This window comes from Bufo bufo, chromosome 2 (assembly GCF_905171765.1).
Source record: "Bufo bufo chromosome 2, aBufBuf1.1, whole genome shotgun sequence".
Taxonomy (NCBI): domain Eukaryota; kingdom Metazoa; phylum Chordata; class Amphibia; order Anura; family Bufonidae; genus Bufo; species Bufo bufo.
In genome coordinates, this window is record NC_053390.1 from 595377442 (window position 1) to 595399162 (window position 21721).

Genomic DNA, 21721 nt, shown 5'->3' on the forward strand with positions numbered 1-21721 from the left:
TCTGGCTGGTTTTCATATATTTACAACAAATACAGATGGAATGACCACATTTGTAGTTCCCTTTTGTGGATAACCAGGTACTCTGGGTTAAACGGGATTTATCATTTTTGAAAAGGGATGGACTTACTGAGCTGGCTATGGTGGGTGCTTTTTGGCTGCACATTTTACGCCTTTTTGTGCCATTGCTGCCCATATTTTGTCGCACGCTAAAACAGGAAAGTGTTTTTTTACAATATTGCAAATTTGGGTATATTCTTTGCTATATTGTGTAACAAAGATATTTTTTCTTTCATGGTTTGGTGTCTCTCTGATATTTTGACTGTGTTATTTCACATTTGTAGTTAGTAATAAATTCCTATCAATATTTAATACCTCTCTGTTGCATTTATCCAACATTTTTTGTGGATAAGCTCTATGTGTCAATCTTTTGGTGATGTTTTTTGCCTCTGTTCTGTAGGTTGACTCGTCACTGCAATTTCTCCTAGCTCTGATTAATTCTCCCTTGGGTATATTCCTGATAGTGTGTGTGGGATGACATGACTGTGCATGCAATAATGTATTGCCAGCTGTTTGTTTCCTGTGTGTGCTGGTGTATATGGAGGCTGTGGCGGAGTCCCCCCTGAGTCTGAGATCTAAAAATTCAATGTTGTTAATGCTGTGTTGAACGGTAAATTGAATACCATTTACACATGAATTCAGATAATCTGTGAACAGCGGTACGGCCGCCACATCGCCCCACCAGATAAAGATCAGGTCGTCGATGTAACGGCCATACCACCTCACATTTCGGATCATGTGAGGTGGTATGGCCGTTACATCGACGACCTGATCTTTATCTGGTCGGGCGATGTGGCGGCCGTACCGCTGTTCACAGATTATCTGAATTCATGTGTAAATGGTATTCAATTTACCGTTCAACACAGCATTAACAACATTGAATTTTTAGATCTCAGACTCAGGGGGGACTCCGCCACAGCCTCCATATACACCAGCACACACAGGAAACAAACAGCTGGCAATACATTATTGCATGCACAGTCATGTCATCCCACACACACTATCAGGAATATACCCAAGGGAGAATTAATCAGAGCTAGGAGAAATTGCAGTGACGAGTCAACCTACAGAACAGAGGCAAAAAACATCACCAAAAGATTGACACATAGAGCTTATCCACAAAAAATGTTGGATAAATGCAACAAAGAGGTATTAAATATTGATAGGAATTTATTACTAACTACAAATGTGAAAAAACACTGTCAAAATATCAGAGAGACACCAAACCATGAAAGAAAAAATATCTTTGTTACACAATATAGCAAAGAATATACCCAAATTTGCAATATTGTAAAAAAACACTTTCCTGTTTTAGCGTGCGACAAAATATGGGCAGCAATGGCACAAAAAGGCGTAAAATGTGCAGCCAAAAAAGCACCCACCATAGCCAGCTCAGTAAGTCCATCCCTTTTCAAAAATGATAAATCCCGTTTAACCCAGAGTACCTGGTTATCCACAAAAGGGAACTACAAATGTGGTCATTCCATCTGTATTTGTTGTAAATATATGAAAACCAGCCAGAATTTTGAATCTACTGTTAATGGTCAGGTTTTTAAGATACATTCTTTTCTCAATTGCAATACCACCTTTGCTATCTACTGTATAACATGCACAAAATGCAAGTTGCAATATGTAGGATGCACAACAAATGCCATAAAAACACGCATCAGAAAACATATATCAGACATACCGCATCATGCGAACCGCAATATATCTGCGGCAAGTCTCCACTTTGCCATGGTACATGGTGGAGATGTCTCATATATGTCAGCACAAGGTATTGAAAAAGTCAAAAAACCTTTAAGAGGTGGCGACAGAAAACGCAAGCTTTTGAACAGAGAATCTTATTGGATTTTCCAATTAGAAAGTCGCCAACCTCATGGTCTTAATAAAAGACTTGACCTCATCTTACAATATTAACCCTCAATTTATTGTTCATCCACTATTCATCCCTTTCTTATATCCTTTACCCCGTTCCTTTATTTTTCTGAATATGTCATTTTTCTGAATATGTTGTTTTAATGAACCACATAAATTTTTGGTATGTTTTTAATTAAGTGCAGACTTGTGGATGGGAGTGGTTGACCCTCAGCCTAATTACCTCAGGTGAGGAAGTCATTCCCTCCCCTCTATAAAAACACCTTGCAGTGTATTTGAAATTGTCATGAGTAAGGGCTGAGATTGTATTGTGCCCGAAACATGTAGACCTGCATTCTTGTACCTGGATTTTATTGAATATTGAATAAAGCCTTTTGGATTACCACGAATACAAGCTGGACCAACCAATCTTTTTTCTTCATAATAAAGCTTGTATGTAAAGTATAGCCCTATATGGTTGATGTTAAGATCCTGCTTAAAAAGCTTAAAATCATCTGGAGTGCCTGACCAAAATAACAAAATGTTGTCCCTTCACCACCCTCAGAAATAAAAGTACCAAAATGCCCCCAAAAACATTAGGGGAAGCTCACATCGATTTGTTTTTTAAATCGGTTACCAGAGATCTGGAAAACATTACACCAACAATGGGTAACAAAAATTGGTACCATCAATTTTTCATGCTTTTTATAGCCGGCCATTACATCATCTTATTTTTGAAAAAGTGGGTATCTGACCATGGCCCTACATTTTGGTAGGGGGGACATTGTGGCCACCCGCAGTACCTGGTCCTTTCACTTTCTCTTTCTTTTTCCCACTTTTACTTTGAATACCAATATGGTGCACGACTATGATACACCTAGTCTGACATGGGCCCAGTGTTTTGCCCCCGTTTCATTCTATTTTTTATGAGTATGGATCTCGATATATGTCCCTAATGGAATTGGATACACTTATCTAATTATAAATATACCTTATTGTACTAGTGCCCTGAAAATCTAATATCTCTAGATGCCATTTAAATGGATATCAACTCGCTGTGGCTCAACAATGAGCCGATCATGTGACCTTAGCTGGCAACGTTATTCCAGGTGCTTACGTTGTGGCATCACGTGAATGGCAGTGTGTGGCTTTGTCACGTGAGAGATTGGGTATTTATGTGATGCGCATTACGTCACTATGCGACGCTATGCCCGGCGCAGCTATGGAGTATGGCGCAGGGCGTTACACTGGGAGGTAATTGGGTCCTCCCCCTCTTTAGTTTGGCGGTGTATTTAAACCGCATAATGGAACCAGCTCCTGTGACCTCATTTTTATCTACTGAGGTACCGATGCAGGTGTGTTCCAGCACGGAGTGCCATTTTGACCATCGTGCTTGAAGGTTGGTACTGAACTATTGAATTCTAACTGTGACTTCTCTCTTCATAGAATATTGGGTATGTGGCCTGATGACACAAAAAGTGCAGTAACTACACTCACTAGTTACCCTATGGGATCGTCCTGGGTGCTTATCTTTGAGCTTCTGTGAACCTCATGCATTAACATAGATGTGGAGGAGTATCTCTGGGTCCACAAGTCGGACTAGATATATGGCTTATTGTTATAATTGTTTGCTGTGAACGATATTCTATCATATATGTATTGTCATCAGTGAGATAATAGATCTTTATTTATACATGATGCCTATTGGGACACTGTACTAAGGTGTCCCCTGAGGAGCCCAAATAATTACTGTGGGCAAAATGTGTTGGGATTTGGGGGCCTAAAGCGAGGTGTTGTCAACTGTAATGGCTTAGGTACCCGTGGTGTAGAATCTAAACTGGCGAACAGGTACTTGGCATCCACTGGATGATTGTGATATTTTCTATTGTACATCTGTACATTGTAGAATTTATTGGATCAACATTGTGTACTCAGCATTTATTATTTTATGTATCTAGAATAACAACCGTGTGTACTGAGCATTTATTATTTTATGTATCTAGAATAGGCCACAGAATATACGCATTAGGCATACCATCAAGGTCTTGCCTATGTCACCTGTCTTTAAGGCCATCCTAGGGCGTACAGGAGGTTCCTGAATATGGGATCGCTCCTATCAGGGCGGCCATTCCATTTTTTAGGCAGGGATTATCAGAACAAAGGGTAAGCATTAGGGAAAGGTCCCGAATTGATTGCTATAACCCTACCTGAAGAACAGTCCCCTCCAGTATCTTGGATGATTTAGGACCACTGTGTCCCTATCGTATCCATCATTATTTGTTTTGTGTATTTGTTTATCTTTTTTTTTGTGGGGTTGTTTTTATAAAAATAGAATAAAGGCGTTTTAGAATTTGTGGTACTCTGCGAAGAAGAATTTAAAAAAAATATATACCATTCATCATTATCTTCCCTCTGACAGGTAATTGTCTTAGCTGTGATTAATATATCTTTTGGGTGTTTAAAAATATTGTGTGCCGATCATAAGTGGACATGGGAGTGTCGGCAGCTGTGGTTGTGATAGGGGAGTCGGTTCCAGTGCTGGACCGCTGCCAGCATGGGGCCACTCCTCTACCCACAGAGGGGCGGGCGCAGCTGGCAGGGGCAGCTGCCCCATTTCGTCTGCCTCAGCTCTGAGCAGCAGCAGCTCAACGCCTCCTGCAGGACCAGCCCCCAAGACTTGTCCCTGCTGCTGTTTGACAGCGACAGTGAGAGGATATCTTGGGAGAGGTAATGCAGTAGAGTGAGATGCAGCTAGGTCCGGATGCTCAGGACCTTTTGGAAGGGATGGAGGAGGAGGGGGGTACCGCCCATCAGTACCCCAGTGACATCACTTTCAACATGTGCGGGTGGTTTCAGCCACAGAACCCCGGCACCTAGTCAGACCCAGGCATCAGCATGGGAACAGCGGAGCCAGGTCAGGGGCTCCACATCTGCTGTTCCCCTCAGTCCACCACTGGTCGACCTTGGGTCTGACAATGCAGGTGACAAAGAGGAGGGTGACCCAAAATGGGTGCCACCTCCCTTGTCAGGTGACAGCAGCACTGATGAGGAAGGTAGGCACCCGAGTCAAACGGTGTGCCAGTTTACCAGGAAGCCAAGTGGCAGGGGCTCTACTGGTAATGGCAGCAGAAGGCGGCTGCAGCAGCAGGTGCCACCTCCACCTGTGCGCACACAGCCCGAACAGGTGCAAGCTAGCACCAGTGCACAGGGGACAGCGGCTCCTGCCACTGTCCTGCAGCCACCCCACCCCCTTCCAACAATGCATTCCCACTCCCCCACTGCATCTCCTAGAGGTACTGGTACCGACAGCCAGACCTCTGCCTCCTCTGCACCCTCCTATGTCACCTGCACTTCTGTCTGGGGCCAGCCTTCGGTCACCAAGGCATTTTAACACACCACGGCCTACGCACCCGGGGACCGATGGGTGCGTTCACTCAATGGGCTCCTGGCATGGGTTATTGGAGAAGGCCCAACCCAGATGGCGTGTCCCCAGCCGCCATTTCTTTGCCAGGACCGGCATCCCTGCCCTACACCAGCACATTGTGCAGAATGTATCCCTGTCGCTGTATCATGCTGTTAGCAACAAGTTGCATCTGACAATGGATGCCTGGACCAGCAGACATGGGCAGGGACTCTATATCAGCTTTACAGCCCATTTGGTGCCACTTCAAGGCGCTGGGGAGGGATCATCAGATGTGGCGGCATCTCAGTTTGTGGTGCCGCCCCTGGGTGTCCTCCGCTGCTGTCTCCTCCGCTGCTGAGCCCCCCAACAAGCATCCCTATAGCTATACAAGTGTGGGGCACGTCCGCTGCCAGGCCATGCCCCAGCTTGTGAGCTTAGGGGAACGAAGACACACTGGACCTGATGTTCTGGCCGCACTCCGGACTCAGGTACACAAGTGGCTGACACCCCGAAAGCTCCAGGCAGATATGGTTGTGTGTGACAATGGCAGCAACCTCCTCGCTGCCCTCCATGCTGGCGATCTAACACACATGCCCTGCATGGCACATGTCCTCAACCTTGTGGTACAAAAGTTCCTATGCACATACCTAAGGTTGAACAACATTGTGCAAAGTGTACGAAGGATTGCCAGCCTTCTGACGCTCCCCAGCTGCCACCACATCCCTGTCCAAACTGCAGCAGGACAACAGCCTGCCACCTCACAGGCTGATTGTGGACAGTGTGACATGGTGGAACTCCACCCTCCACATGCTGGAGAGGTTGTGGGAGCAGCGATGGGTGGAGAAAGAATACCTGCTGGACCAAGGCACTTCCGGGCCATCACACCCACTCCCCTACATCCCCAATGCGGAGTGGGGGCAGATACACCAGGTCTGCCACGTGTTGGCCACATTCGAGAAGGCAACCAAGATGGTCAGCGGGGAGCATGTCGGCCTCAATGACGTGCTCCCCATAGTGTTCCTGCTGGACAGGACACTAGAACGCCTGCTCGATGCTGGGGAGAGTGCCTTGGTGGATCAAGAAGAGGCAACACTGCTCCACCAAGACCAGGCCCAGGACGAAGGAGAGATGGGGTAGATAGATATATACATGTGGTCCATCCTGCTGGAATCTATCTATGTACCCTATCTCTCCCTGGAAGCCCTGCATTCTTCTCACCCTCCAGATATCTGCATTCGACCGGATTACAGTACATTTTTCATGAACCTACAGGATCTGATTTTCTATGTCAAGTCCACAAAGATGAAGCAGAGCTACATTCGTTTTGTGGTGTAAGTTTACCTGCAGTTCTATGTAACTCGAGAACACATGGTGCCTTCAAAACAGAATACAAACTCTGCTTTGCTGGATGACAGTGTCGGTGTGTTCCCCGGTGCCTGTCAGCCCCTTCCTTGTGATATCTGGCCTGGACTATGGGACACTACCCCCCGTGTGTAGCCAAGCATCGCAGCTAAAGACTTATTCAGCAGCCTGACCTACGATCGATGATCCAGGCCGAGCACCCCACCAGCAGCCAGGGACCATGACTGAGTCATCGCCGAGGGGAGGGGAACTGATCCCGTCGGCAGAGCCGGGGACACTTTCAGACCCGGGCCGAAGCAAGCTAGCTCCTCACTGGCTTCTGTGCTCAGGCGGGCAGAGGACGGCGAGCGGCGGTAACAGGGTCGGCGTCAGCAACCGGCAAATCCGGGGCCCACTCAGGTCTGTGCTGAAGATCGCTGTACGGGGAATCCCCCAGTGTTACTGAACAGTCAGGACTCTAGTTCCCTGCTCTGACTCCATATGGCTATATGATGAACTTGAAGGGGGTATCCCCAAGCATTATCAGTATGCTTGGTAAAACCCAGTGTATCAAAGTCTAATTTAGCCTCTATTTCTGAAATGTTTCTGCTGGGATTTGAATTCACAACCTTCTACATTAGAGGCAAGAAACTTAACCACTGAGCTATGAAGCTCAATGCTAATCATAATAGTTTCTCATGTATTAGGCATTCCTATACAGAAGAAGTATAATTTTTTTTATTTTTTTAGTATGGCACAAAATAAATATGTAATTACTAAAATTTAAAAAATTATATATATATATATATATATATATATATATAAAATCAAACTTCTGATATATATATGTGAATGTATAATATACTACTACTGAGGTTTTTAGCCCTATATGTACAGCAGGTTAACATGAAGCTCTATAGCTCAGTGGCTGTGAGTTCGAATCCCAGCATAATCATTTAAAAATAAAGGCTAAATAAAACTTAAATAGACACACCAACCTTTTTAATTTGTGTAACTATTATTTGTTGTTGGGAAAGGTGGCAACTCTAACAGAACCCCTGCTCCCGGTGACCCCCATAACTTTTTTTTTAATAGTTATGTCTATGGAGATGTGTGGGCTTTTATTTGAGGGAATTCTGTCTTTTTTGACAATACCATTTTGGGGGGTGTATGACTTGATCACTTTTTATTCAATTTTCTTAGTAGATAAAGTGATTAAAAAAAACTGCAATTCATCCTTTTTAATTTTTTCTGTTACATCCTTCACCATATGGGCTAACTTTTTAAAAAATATTTTAAAAGAATGGGTGTTTTTTTAATTACTTTTCATCAGATTGCAACTTATACAGAATAATGGAAATTGCTCCATTATTCTGTATAGAAATCACTATATCACAGTTTAGTGAACTGGGACATACTAATAATGAGCCTGGAAACCTAGTACAAGCTACGGCTCATTTTTAGAACAGGGTGCTTTCCCTGATCTCCGCTGGGGGAAGGCACGTCTAAGCAGGGAGCTCACGCTTCCGTTTTTTAACACTCTCAGATGCGGTGGTGACATTTGACAAATGCCACAAGGGCCCACTGAGATTTATCGCCCAAGGGCCCACATGAACCTGGAGCCGGCCCTGGGCGGTACCCATGCCTCCTTACAGACAAAAGGAGGAGGCGAGAGCCGCTGCTAAACCCCGCCAGTCCTGCTGCCCTCTGGCTTGAAGGAATCAGCACACAGAGCGACAGGCTGCGCTACCACAGTGTTCTTTTCCAGACTTGATGTGCCCGATATGGAAACTGAGAGGAGACCGGTGCGGGCGGCGTGTGGAGCTAATTTTGTACTAATTTATTGTGGGCTTTACAAACTTAAAATGCCTTTGAAAAAAAAATTGGCCAAGGAAAATATTGAATTTTGTATGCATGGGAGCACATTCATGCTCTAGACGAAGAACCTGCTGCTGTCAGAGGTGTCTAAGTTTGTTTTTGATGTAGCCCCGGTCTGGTGGGGGCCCATTCCTGGGAATACATTCCTGCTGCAAACAAAGAACCTGCTACTGTCAGAGGTGTCTAAGTTTATTTTTGATGTTTCACCGTTTGGTGGAGGCCCATTCCTGGGAACACATTCCTGCTGCAAACAAAGAACCAGCTGCTGTCAGAGGTGTCTACATTTATTTTTGGTGTTGCCCTGGTATGGTGGGGGCCCATTCCTGGGAACACATTCTTGCTACAAACAAAGAAACTGCTACTGTCAGAGGTGTCTAAGTTTATTTTTAGTGTTGCCCCGGTCTGGCGGGGGCTCATTCCTGGGAACACATTCCTGCTGCAAACAAATAACCTGCTTCTGTCTGTACCTGCTGCTGCTGTCTGTCCTGATCATGCTGAGTTATGTGTAGGCCTTATACTTCACCATTACCTTTATCTTCTGCTGCTGTCTGTCCTGATCCTGCTGAGTTGTGTGTCGGCCTTATACTACAGCGTTACTATTTACCTGCTGCTGCTATCTGTCTTGATCCTGCTGAGTTAGGCCCAGCCATGTGTAGGTTTTATACTACAGCATTACCATTTAACTGCTGCTGTCTGTACTGATCCTGCTGAGTTTGTTCGAGCTATGTGTAGAACTTATACTATAGCGTTAACAATTACCTGCTGCTGTCTGTCCTGATCCTGCTGAGTTTGGTCGAGCTATGTGTATGCCTTAAACTACAGCATTACCATTTTCCTGTTGCTGTATGTCCTGTTCCTGCTGAGAATGATTGAACTATGTGAAGGCCTAATACTACAGCATTACCATTTACCTGCTGCTGTCTGTCTGGATCCTGCTGAGTTTGGTCGAGCTATGTGTAGGCCTTATACTACAGCATTACCATTTAACTGCTGCTGTCTGTCCCAATCCTGCTGAGTTTGGTCGAGCTATGTGTAGGCCGTATACTATAGCCTTTACTAATTACCTGCTACTGCTGTCTGTCCTTATCCAGCTGAGGACAACCAGCATGGACTACTTATTCGCCCTAGGACTTTGTCAACTATCTAGTATTAGAATTCTCTTAAACTGGTGCGCATGCTTCATTTTTGCGCATGTGCTCTGTTCATCATATATTGTCTATATATATATATATATATATATATATATATATACAGTGAAGAACAGAAGTATTTGAAAACCCTACGATTTTGCAAGTTCTCCCACTTAGAAATCATGGAGGGGTCTGAAATTCACATTGTAGGTGCATTCCCACTCTAAGAGACAGAATAAAAAATAAATAAATAAGGAAATCACATTGTATGATTTTAAAAGAATTTAGTTGTTTTGCACTGCTGAACATAAATATTTGAACACCTGAAAAACAGCAAGAATTCTGGCTCTCAAAGACCTGTTACTGTGCCTTTAAAAAGTCCACCTCTACTCCATTCATTAATCTAACTTAGTAGCACCTGTCTGAGCTCTTTAAAGAAATCTGTTCACCCCATAGTCAGTCAGATGCCAACTACTACCATGGGCAAGGCCAGAAGAGCTGTCAAAAGACACCAGAGAAAAAATTGTGGACCTGCACAAGGCTGGAAAGGGCTACGGGGCAATTGCCAAGCAGCTTGGTGAAAATAAATCAACTGTTGGAGCAATTGTTAGAAAATGGAAGAGGCTAAAGATGACTGTCAGTCTCCCTCGGACTGGGGCTCCATGCAAGATCTCACCTCGTGGGGTATCACTGATGATAAGCCAGGTGAGTAATCAGCCCAGAACTACAATGCAGAAGCTGGTCAATCACATGAAGAGACCTGGGACCACAGTTTCAAAGTTTACTGTCGGTAGAACACTACGTCCTCATGGTTTCAAATAATGCATTGCACAGAAGGTTACCCTGCTCAAGTCATCACATGTCCAGGCCCGTCTGAAGTTTGCCAATGACCATCTGGATGATCCAAAGTAGACATGGGAGAAAGTGATGTGGTCAGATGAAACCAAAGTAGAACTTTTTGGTCTAAACTTCACTCATCGTGGTTAGAGGAAACAGAAGGATGAGTTGCATCCCAAGAACACCATCCCTCCTGTGAAGCATGGGGGTGGTAACATCATGCTTTGGGGGTGCTTTTCTGTAAAGGGGACAGGACGACTGCACTGTATTAAGGAGAGGATGAATGGGGCCGTTTATTGTGAGATTTTGAGCAAGAACCTCCTCCCCTCAGTCAGAGCATTAAAGATGGGTCGTGGCTGGGTCTTTCAACATGACAGTGACCCGAAGCGCACAGCAAGGATAACCAAGGAGTGGCTCCGTAAGAAGCATATCAAGGTTCTGGAGTGGCCTAGCCAGTCTCCAGACCTAAATCCAATAGAACATCTTTGGAGGGAGCTGAAACTGCCTGTTGCTCAGCAACAGCCCCGAAACCTGACAGATCTAGAGGAGATTTGTGTTGATGAATGGGCCAAAATCCCTGTTGCAGTGTGTGCAAACCTGGTCAAGAACTACAGGAAACATTTGACCTCTGTAATTGCAAACAAAGGCTTCTGTACCAAATATTAACACTGATTTTCTCAGGTGTTCAAATATTTATGTTCAGCAGTGCAAGACAAATAAAGTCTTTAAAAATCATCCAATGTGATTTTCAGAATATTTTTTTTTTATTCTGTCTCTCAGAGTGGGAATGCGCCTACAATGTGAATTTCAGACCCCTCCATAATTTCTAAGTTGCAGATCTTGCAAAATTGCAGGGTGTACAAATACTTCTGTTCCTCACTGTATATATAAAGATTTGTTTGAATAAAATACAGTAATGCGGTGTTACGCTTCATTCTCCAAAAAAACTTTTTTTTACTTTATTTCATTTTATATGTTATAATTTTGCTTTATTTGGGTTTTGGGCGGCCCTGGTGTGGTTCTAACTAAAGCTAGGTGGGGACCGCATGTGACCCTTCCTGAGAGGAGACCGATGCGGGCGGCGTGTGGAGCTAATTTTGTACTAATTTATTGTGGGCTTTACAAACTTAAAATGCCTTTGAAAAAAAAATTGTCCAAGGAAAGTATTGAATTTTGTATGCATGGGAGCACATTCATGCTCTAGACGAAGAACCTGCTGCTGTCAGAGGTGTCTAAGTTTGTTTTTTATGTTGCCCGGGTCTGGTGGAGGCCCATTCCTGGGAACACATTCCTGCTGCAAACAAAGAACCTGCTGCTGTCAGAGGTGTCTACGTTTATTTTCAGTGTTTCCCCGGTCTTTTGGGGGCCCATTCCTGGGAATACATTCCTGCTGCAAACAAAGAACCTGCTACCATCAGAGGTGTCTAAGTTTATTTTTGATGTTTCCCCGTTTGGTGGAGGCCCATTCCTGGGAACACATTCCTGCTGCAAACAAAGAACCAGCTGCTGTCAGAGGTGTTTACATTTATTTTTGGTATTGCCCTGGTATGGTGGGGGCCCATTCCTGGGAACACATTCTTGCTACAAACAAATAAACTGCTACTGTCAGAGGTGTCTAAGTTTATTTTTAGTGTTGCCCCGGTCTGGCGGGGGCTCATTCCTGGGAACACATTCCTGCTGGATCTAGAGGAGATTTGTGTTGATGAATGGGCCAAAATCCTTGTTGCAGTGTGTGCAAACCTGGTCAAGAACTACAGGAAACGTTTGACCTCTGTAATTGCAAGCAAAGGCTTCTGTACCAAATATTAACACTGATTTTCTCAGGTGTTCAAATATTTATGTTCAGCAGTGCAAGACAAATAAAGTCTTTAAAAATCATCCAATGTGATTTTCAGAATTGTTTTTTTTTATTCTGTCTCTCAGAGTGGGAATGCACCTACAATGTGAATTTCAGACCCCTCCATGATTTCTAAGTTGTAGATCTTGCAAAATTGCAGGGTGTACAAATACTTCTGTTCCTCACTGTATATATAAAGATTTGTTTGAATAAAATACAGTAATGCGGTGTTACGCTTCATTTGCCAAAAAAACTTTTTTTTTTTTACTTTATTTCATTTTATATGTTATAATTTTGCTTTATTTGGGTTTTGGGCAGCCCTGGTGTGGTTCTAAGCTAGGTGGGGACCACATGTGAGCCTTCCTTGTCAAAAGTTCTTATTGTACAGGACTAATTGAGGAAAGTAATTACATTTTATTATTTTATTGTTTGTTTTATTCAGGTTTAGTTCAGATTTATTTTATTCAGATTTAGGTTCGAACATGGTGTTGTCTGTCGTCCTGAACAGGATGCCTGACTTCCATGTTGACCTCTCTACATGGTTGGGTGTGACTGGTGTTATACTGACCCGTTTGGTAATCTAGTTTTGGAAATGGATTGTAATTGCCACATGTACACTCACCTAAAGAATTATTAGGAACACCATACTAATACGGTGTTGGACCCCCTTTTGCCTTCAGAACTGCCTTAATTCTACGTGGCATTGATTCAACAAGGTGCTGATAGCATTCTTTAGAAATGTTGGCCCATATTGATAGGATAGCATCTTGCAGTTGATGGAGATTTGAGGGATGCACATCCAGGGCACAAAGCTCCCGTTCCACCACATCCCAAAGATGCTCTATTGGGTTGAGATCTGGTGACTGTGGGGGCCATTTTAGTACAGTGAACTCATTGTCATGTTCAAGAAACCAATTTGAAATGATTCGAGCTTTGTGACATGGTGCATTATCCTGCTGGAAATAGCCATCAGAGGATGGATACATGTTCCTATTCTGTTTACGCCAAATTCCGACTCTACCATTTGAATGTCTCAACAGAAATCGAGACTCATCAGACCAGGCAACATTTTTCCAGTCTTCAACAGTCCAATTTTGGTGAGCTCGTGCAAATTGTAGCCTCTTTTTCCTATTTGTAGTGGAGATGAGTGGTACCCGGTGGGGTCTTCTGCGGTTGTAGCCCATTCGCCTCAAGGTTGTGCGTGTTGTGGCTTCACAAATGCTTTGCTGCATACCTCGGTTGTAACAAGTGATTATTTCAGTCAACGTTGCTTTTCTATCAGCTTGAATCAGTCGGCCCATTCTCCTCTGACCTCTAGCATCCACAAGGCATTTTTGCCCACAGGACTGCCGCATACTGGATGTTTTTTCCTTTTCACACCATTCTTTGTAAACCCTAGAAATGGTTGTGCGTGAAAATCCCAGTAACTGAGCAGATTGTGAAATACTCAGACCGGCTCGTCTGGCACCAACAACCATGCCACGCTCAAAATTGCTTAAATCACCTTTCTTTCCCATTCTGACATTCAGTTTGGAATTCAGGAGATTGTCATGACCAGGACCACACCCCTAAATGCATTGAAGCAACTGCCATGTGATTGGTTGACTAGATAATTGCATTAATGAGAAATAGAACAGGTGTTCCTAATAATTCTTTAGGTGAGTGTATATACAGTACAGACCAAAAGTTTGGACACACCTTCTCATTCAAAGAGTTTTCTTTATTTTCCTGACTATGAAAATTGTAGATTCACACTGAAGTCATCAAAACTATGAATTAACACATGTGGAATTATATACATAACAAACAAGTGTGAAACAACTGAAAATATGTCATATTCTAGGTTCTTCAAAGTAGCCGCCTTTTGCTTTGATTACTGCTTTGCACACTCTTGGCATTCTCTTGATGAGCTTCAAGAGGTAGTCCCCTGAAATGGTTTTCACTTCACAGGTGTGCCCTGTCAGGTTTAATAAGTGGGATTTCTTGCCTTATAAATGGGGTTGGGACCATCACTGGCGTTGAGGAGAAGTCAGGTGGATACACAGCTGATAGTCCTACTGAATAGACTGTTAGAATTTGTATTATGGCAAGAAAAAAGCAGCTAAGTAAAGAAAAACGAGTGGCCATCATTACTTTAAGAAATGAAGGTCAGTCATTTAGCCGAAAAATTGGGAAAACTTTGAAAGTAAGGGCTATTTGACCATGAAGGAGAGTGATGGGGTGCTGCGCCAGATGACCTGGCCTTCACAGTCACCGGACCTGAACTGAACCCAATCGAGATGGTTTGGGGTGAGCTGGACCGCAGAGTGAAGGAAAAAGGGCTAACAAGTGCTAAGCATCTTTGGGAACTCCTTCAAGACTGTTGGAAGACCATTTCAGGGGACCACCTCTTGAAGCTTATCAAGAGAATGCCAAGAGTGTGCAAAGCAGTAATCAAAGCAAAAGGTGGCTACTTTGAAGAACCTAGAATATGACATATTTTCTGTTGTTTCACACTTGTTTGCTATGTATATAATTCCACATGTGTTAATTCATAGTTTTGATGCCTTCATAGTCATGAAAATAAAGAAAACTCTTTGAATGAGGTGTGTCCAAACTTTTGGTCTGTACTGTATCTATATATATACATTTATATTTTATGTTACTTTTTGACAACTATGTAATGAAAAGGCTACTTTCACACTAGCGGCAGCACGGATCCAACAGGCTGTTCACCCTGTCGGATCCGTCCTGCCACTATTTCACCGTGCCGCCGGACTGCCAATCCGTCCCCATTGACTATAATGTTGACGGAGGCGGAGCTCCGGCGCAGCATGGCAGTGCACGGCGAGAGGCCGCCGTACTAAAAGTACTGCATGTCCGTCCGGTGGCCTCTCACCGCGCACAGCCATGATGCGCCGGAGCTCCGCTCCGTCCCCATTATAGTCAATGGAAACGGAGTGGCAGTCCGGCGGCACGGCAAAATAGCTGCAGGACGGATCTGACAGGGTGAACAGCCTGTCTGATCCGTCCTGCCGCTAGTGTGAAAGTACCCTAAGTTGCACATGCTATTTTTTATATATAATCACATCTTTTCACTTTGCAATATAAACTGTTGAATATAAAATGCTCTTGAAGCAAGGTCACCAGTTTGCGAGTTGGTCTATTCATTTCTGTGGTTTCGATCATGACCGCATAGACCTGAGGTGCTTGCGGCTCAGCGTGCTTTTCATTTCAGGTGCGAACACGTGATCTGCTATCATGTGATCGCCCTGTATATGGACGCTCATGGCCTGTGTGCTTTCGTCCTACGATGCGATCACGTGATTGCATCACATATTTATTTATGTAATGCAGAAACTATGCGCCGACATGCGCACTTAACCAAATGAGACGCTATATCGTATCCATTCTGGTTAGTTTTTGGCCCCCTCAATTATGTTTTTTATCGGTACACCTGATATTTTAATGACACAATTGGTTTTGGACATATTTTTTAATATTTAATTATGATGAATTAAGCACTTATTTTGAATTAACATAGCTATGTGTAGGCCTTATACTACACCATTACCATTTACCTGCTGCTGTCTGTCATGGTGAGTTTGGCTGAGCTATGTGTAGGCCTTATACTACACATTACCATTTATCTGCTGCTGTCTGTCCTGGTGTGTTTTGCCAAGCTATGTGTAGGCCTTATACTACACCATTACAATTTACCTGCTGCTGTCTGTCCTGATGATTTTGGCTGAGCTATATGTTGGCCTTATACTACACCATTATCATCTACCTGCTGCTGTCTGTCCTAGTGAGTTTGGCCGAGCTATGTGTAGGCCTTATACTACACCATTACCATCTAACTGCTGCTGTCTATTTTGATGATTTTGGATGAGCTATGTGTAGTCCTTATACTACACCATTACCATTTACCTGCTTCTGTCTATCATGGTGAGTTTGGCTGAACTATGTGAAGGCCTTATACTACACCATTACCATTTACCTGCTGTTGTCTGTCTTGGTGAATTTGGCCGAGCTATGTGTAGGCCTTATACTACACAATTGCAATTTACCTGCTGCTGTCTGTTTTGATGATTTTGGACAAGCTATGTGTAGGCCTTATACTGCACTATTGCCATTTACCTACTGCTACCTGTCATGGTGAGTTTGGCTGAGCTACAGATATACCATCGCTAGCGCTCCCTTCAGAATCGCGGCAGCGCAAAGCGATTTCCAATTCAATTAGCAAACCCGAATCGCGTAAATAGCCATTGAGAAAATTCAGGGTGCAATGTTGGTTTGTGAACACCAGATGGCGCATGGAACTACAGTCAGTTAGTTAGTTCCCGTGCGCTATACAGTGTCTCTGTACACACTGATGCCGTGTGCTCCAGGGCACCAGCAGTGAAAGGGTCTCCAGCAGGAATCCTGTGCCCTGGAGAGCTGGCAGAGCCATGACCTGTGACCACCAGCCTCACACACTGCACATCATAAGGAGGACTAATGACAGAACATCCTAAGGCTGGCAGACACACACTACACACGGGGAAAGTCGGTGCAGCGCTGGTAGATCACTGCAAACACAATCCTCGTATTTTTATGGGAACCAATCACAGGCCGGTTCTCTGGCAATCCAGCTTAATTGGTGATGACAGCTTGTCAAAACAATTATGTCATATTAGTTAACAAGGTATTTAACCTTAATTTCCATGAGAACCGGCCTGTGATTGGTTCCCATGACCGTGCTATAAAAAGACCTGGCAGTGAAGAAAATGGCAGATTACTGTTATTAGGATACAGAGATGCTGCCATTTTTTTTATATTAATTAAATACAATGACATTAGGTGCTGAGCAGCACCCCACTGGCCTCCTGTAGATTAACCTTTTAATCCCCTTTCTACTAGCATTTTTCAGTAGTAAAATTTAATATATATATGTGTATATACATGTGTGCATATATGTGTATATATGTGTGTGTGTCTGTGTATACATGCATGTATGTATATATATGTTTGTGTGTGTATATAAATATATCTATATCTATATATATGTATATATACATATATATATACATATATTATAATTATATTATTATTATTATTATTATTATTAATAAATACAATGACATTAGGTGTTGAGCAGCGCCCCACTGGCCTCCTGTCGATTAACCTTTTAATCCCCTTTCTACTAGCATTTTTCAGTAGTAAAATTTAATATATATATATGTGTATATACATGTGTGCACATATGTGTATATATGTGTGTGTGTCTGTGTATACATGCATGTATGTATATATATGTTTGTGTGTGTATATAAATATATCTATATCTAAATATATACAGTACAGACCAAAAGTTTGGACACACCTTCTCATTCAAAGAGTTTTCTTTATTTTCATGACTATGAAAATTGTAGATTCACACTGAAGGCATCAAAACTATGAATTAACACATGTGGAATTATATACATAACAAACAAGTGTGAAACAACTGAAAATATGTCATATTCTGGGTTCTTCAAAGTAGTCACCTTTTGCTTTGATTACTGCTTTGCACACTCTTGGCATTCTCTTGATGAGCTTCAAGAGGTAGTCCCCTGAAATGGTTTTCACTTCACAGGTGTGCCCTGTCAGGTTTAATAAGTGGGATTTCTTGCCTTATAAATGGGGTTGGGACCATCAGTTGCATTGAGGAGAAGTCAGGTGGATACACAGCTGAATAGACTGTTAGAATTTGTATTATGGCAAGAAAAAAGCAGCTAAGTAAAGAAAAACGAGTGGCCATCATTACTTTAAGAAATGAAGGTCAGTCAGTCAGCCGAAAAATTGGGAAACTTTGAAAGAGCTATTTGACCATGAAGGAGAGTGATGGGGTGCTGCGCCAGATGACCTGGCCTCCACAGTCACCAGACCTGAACCCAATCGAGATGGTTTGGGGTGAGCTGGACCGCAGAGTGAAGGCAAAAGGGCCAACAAGTGCTAAGCATCTCTGGGAACTCCTTCAAGACTGTTGGAAGACCATTTCAGGGGACTACCTCTTGAAGCTCATCAAGAGAATGCCAAGAGTGTGCAAAGCAGTAATCAAAGCAAAAGGTGGCTACTTTGAAGAACCTAGAATATGACATATTTTCAGTTGTTTCACACTTGTTTGTTATGTATATAATTCCACATGTGTTAATTCATAGTTTTGATGCCTTCATAGTCATGAAAATAAAGAAAACTCTTTGAATGAGAAGGTGTGTCCAAACTTTTGGTCTGTACTGTATATATATATATATATATATATATATATATATATACATATATATATATACATATATTATAATTATATTATTATTATTTATATTATAATATAACTTGTAATATATTTTTATATTTGCAAAAAATGCATTGCTAGTTATCAATAATATCAGTTTTTACATTTCTATGAAATCATGCATTGCGATTGGTAGTGGAACTATGTATATACACAATATACTGCTGCACTGGATATAAATATAACATAAAACACTTCTGAGGACTTAAGCTTATATTAGCAAATCGAATGTTAGTCAGTTCCTGTAAAGAGCATTTGTTCTGCTAAAGAAAGTACTGTATGCACTACTCCCTTTTTTTTCTTGGAGAGCAATAGATACCTGAATAAATACATGTAATTACAAACATATAATATATATATATATATATATATATATAGCTATAGATACATGTATACACAGACATACACATATATACACATATATGCACACATGTATATCAAATGAACTTTACTGGGGCTCTGAATAGGGTTGCATCCCCCTCCCCCTACAGGGATCTTGCTGTCTGCACGCTATCTCTCTACACACTGATGCCCTGCCCTCCCATTCACTGAAAGCCCGGAGACAAAAGGAACTCCCTGTTTGGGGGAAGGGGTGTATTGTCTGCAGATGGCTGAAAGTGCAGGTTATTTTCCTGCTGGAGACCCTTTCACTGCTGGTGCCTTTCACTGCGCTTCTGGTTGTTTAGATTATTCATAAATAAATCCTGAAAATGGTGTAAATTTGGACTGGCGATCAGTTTACAGTACTATAGAGCATCTTCAGTACAGTACAGGTGCCGACATTTCCTTTAAATTATTTATTTTCCCAATGAATTGGATGTACAGTATTTTTATGAATAAAAATTAATAATTTGATTTTTAATTATGAACTAGAATGTAATTGGCTGAATATTCTGTATTGAGCGCTCCAGCTATAAAAAGACCTGGCAGTGAAGAAAATGGCAGATTACTGTTATTAGGATACAGAGATGCTGCCATTTTTTTTATATTAATTAAATACAATGACATTAGGTGTTGAGCAGTGCCCCACTGGCCTCCTGTCGTTTAACCTTTTAATCCCCTTTCTACTAGCATTCAATTATTTGCTATGGGGATGAAGTGGTGAGATCGGTTATTTACAGTTTATTTCAGAGCCCCAGTAAAGTAAATTTTTCAGTAGTAAAATTTAATATATATATGTGTATATACATGTGTGCATATATGTGTATATATGTGTGTGTGTGTGTCTGTGTATACATGCATGTATGTATATATATGTTTGTGCGTGTATATAAATATATCTATATACACTGCGTGCAGAATTATTAGGCAAATGAGTATTTTGACCACATCATCCTCTTTATGCATGTTGTCTTACTCCAAGCTGTATAGGCTCGAAAGCCTACTACCAATTAAGCATATTAGGTGATGTGCATCTCTGTAATGAGAAGGGGTGTGGTCTAATGACATCAACACCCTATATCAGGTGTGCATAATTATTAGGCAACTTCCTTTCCTTTGGCAAAATGGGTCAAAAGAAGGACTTGACAGGCTCAGAAAAGTCAAAAATAGTGAGATATCTTGCAGAGGGATGCAGCACTCTTAAAATTGCAAATCTTCTGAAGCGTGATCATCGAACAATCAAGCGTTTCATTCAAAATAGTCAACAGGGTCGCAAGAAGCGTGTGGAAAAACCAAGGCGCAAAATAACTGCCCATGAACTGAGAAAAGTCAAGCGTGCAGCTGCCAAGATGCCACTTGCCACCAGTTTGGCCATATTTCAGAGCTGCAACATCACTGGAGTGCCCAAAAGCACAAGGTGTGCAATACTCAGAGACATGGCCAAGGTAAGAAAGGCTGAAAGACGACCACCACTGAACAAGACACACAAGCTGAAACGTCAAGACTGAGCCAAGAAATATCTCAAGACTGATTTTTCTAAGGTTTTATGGACTGATGAAATGAGAGTGAGTCTTGATGGGCCAGATGGATGGGCCTGTGGCTGGATTGGTAAAGGGCAGAGAGCTCCAGTCCGACTCAAACGCCAGCAAGGTGGAGGTGGAGTACTGGTTTGGGCTGGTATCATCAAAGATGAGCTTGTGGGGCCTTTTCGAGTTGAGGATGGAGTCAAGCTCAACTCCCAGTCCTACTGCCAGTTTCTGGAAGACACCTTCTTCAAGCAGTGGTACAGGAAGAAGTCTGCATCCTTCAAGAAAAACATGATTTTCATGCAGGACAATGCTCCATCACACGCGTCCAAGTACTCCACAGCGTGGCTGGCAAGAAAGGGTATAAAAGAAGAAAATCTAATGACATGGCCTCCTTGTTCACCTGATCTGAACCCCATTGAGAACCTGTGGTCCATCATCAAATGTGAGATTTACAAGTAGGGAAAACAGTACACCTCTCTGAACAGTGTCTGGGAGGCTGTGGTTGCTGCTGCACGCAATGTTGATGGTGAACAGATCAAAACACTGACAGAATCCATGGATGGCAGGCTTTTGAGTGTCCTTGCAAAGAAAGGTGGCTATATTGGTCACTGATTTGTTTTTGTTTTGTCTTTGGATGTCAGAAATGTATATTTGTGAATGTTGAGATGTTATATTGGTTTCACTGGTAAAAATAAATAATTGAAATGGGTATATATTTGTTTTTTGTTAAGTTGCCTAATAATTATGCACAGTAATAGTCACCTGCACACACAGATATCCCCCTAAAATAGCTAAAACTAAAAACAAACTAAAAACTACTTCCAAAAATATTCAGCTTTGATATTAATGAGTTTTTTGGGTTCATTGAGAACATGGTTGTTGTTCAATAATAAAATTAATCCTCAAAAATACAACTTGCCTAATAATTCTGCACTCCCTGTATATATATATTATATTATTATTATTTATATTATAATATAACTTGTAAAATATTTTTATATTTGCAAAAAATGCATTGCTAGTTATCAATAATATCAGTTTTTACATTTCTATGAAGTCATGCATTGCGATTGGTAGTGGAACTATGTATATACACAATATAATGCGGCACTGGATATAAATATAACATAAAACACTTCTGAGGACTTAAGCTTATATTAGCAAATCGAATGTTAGTCA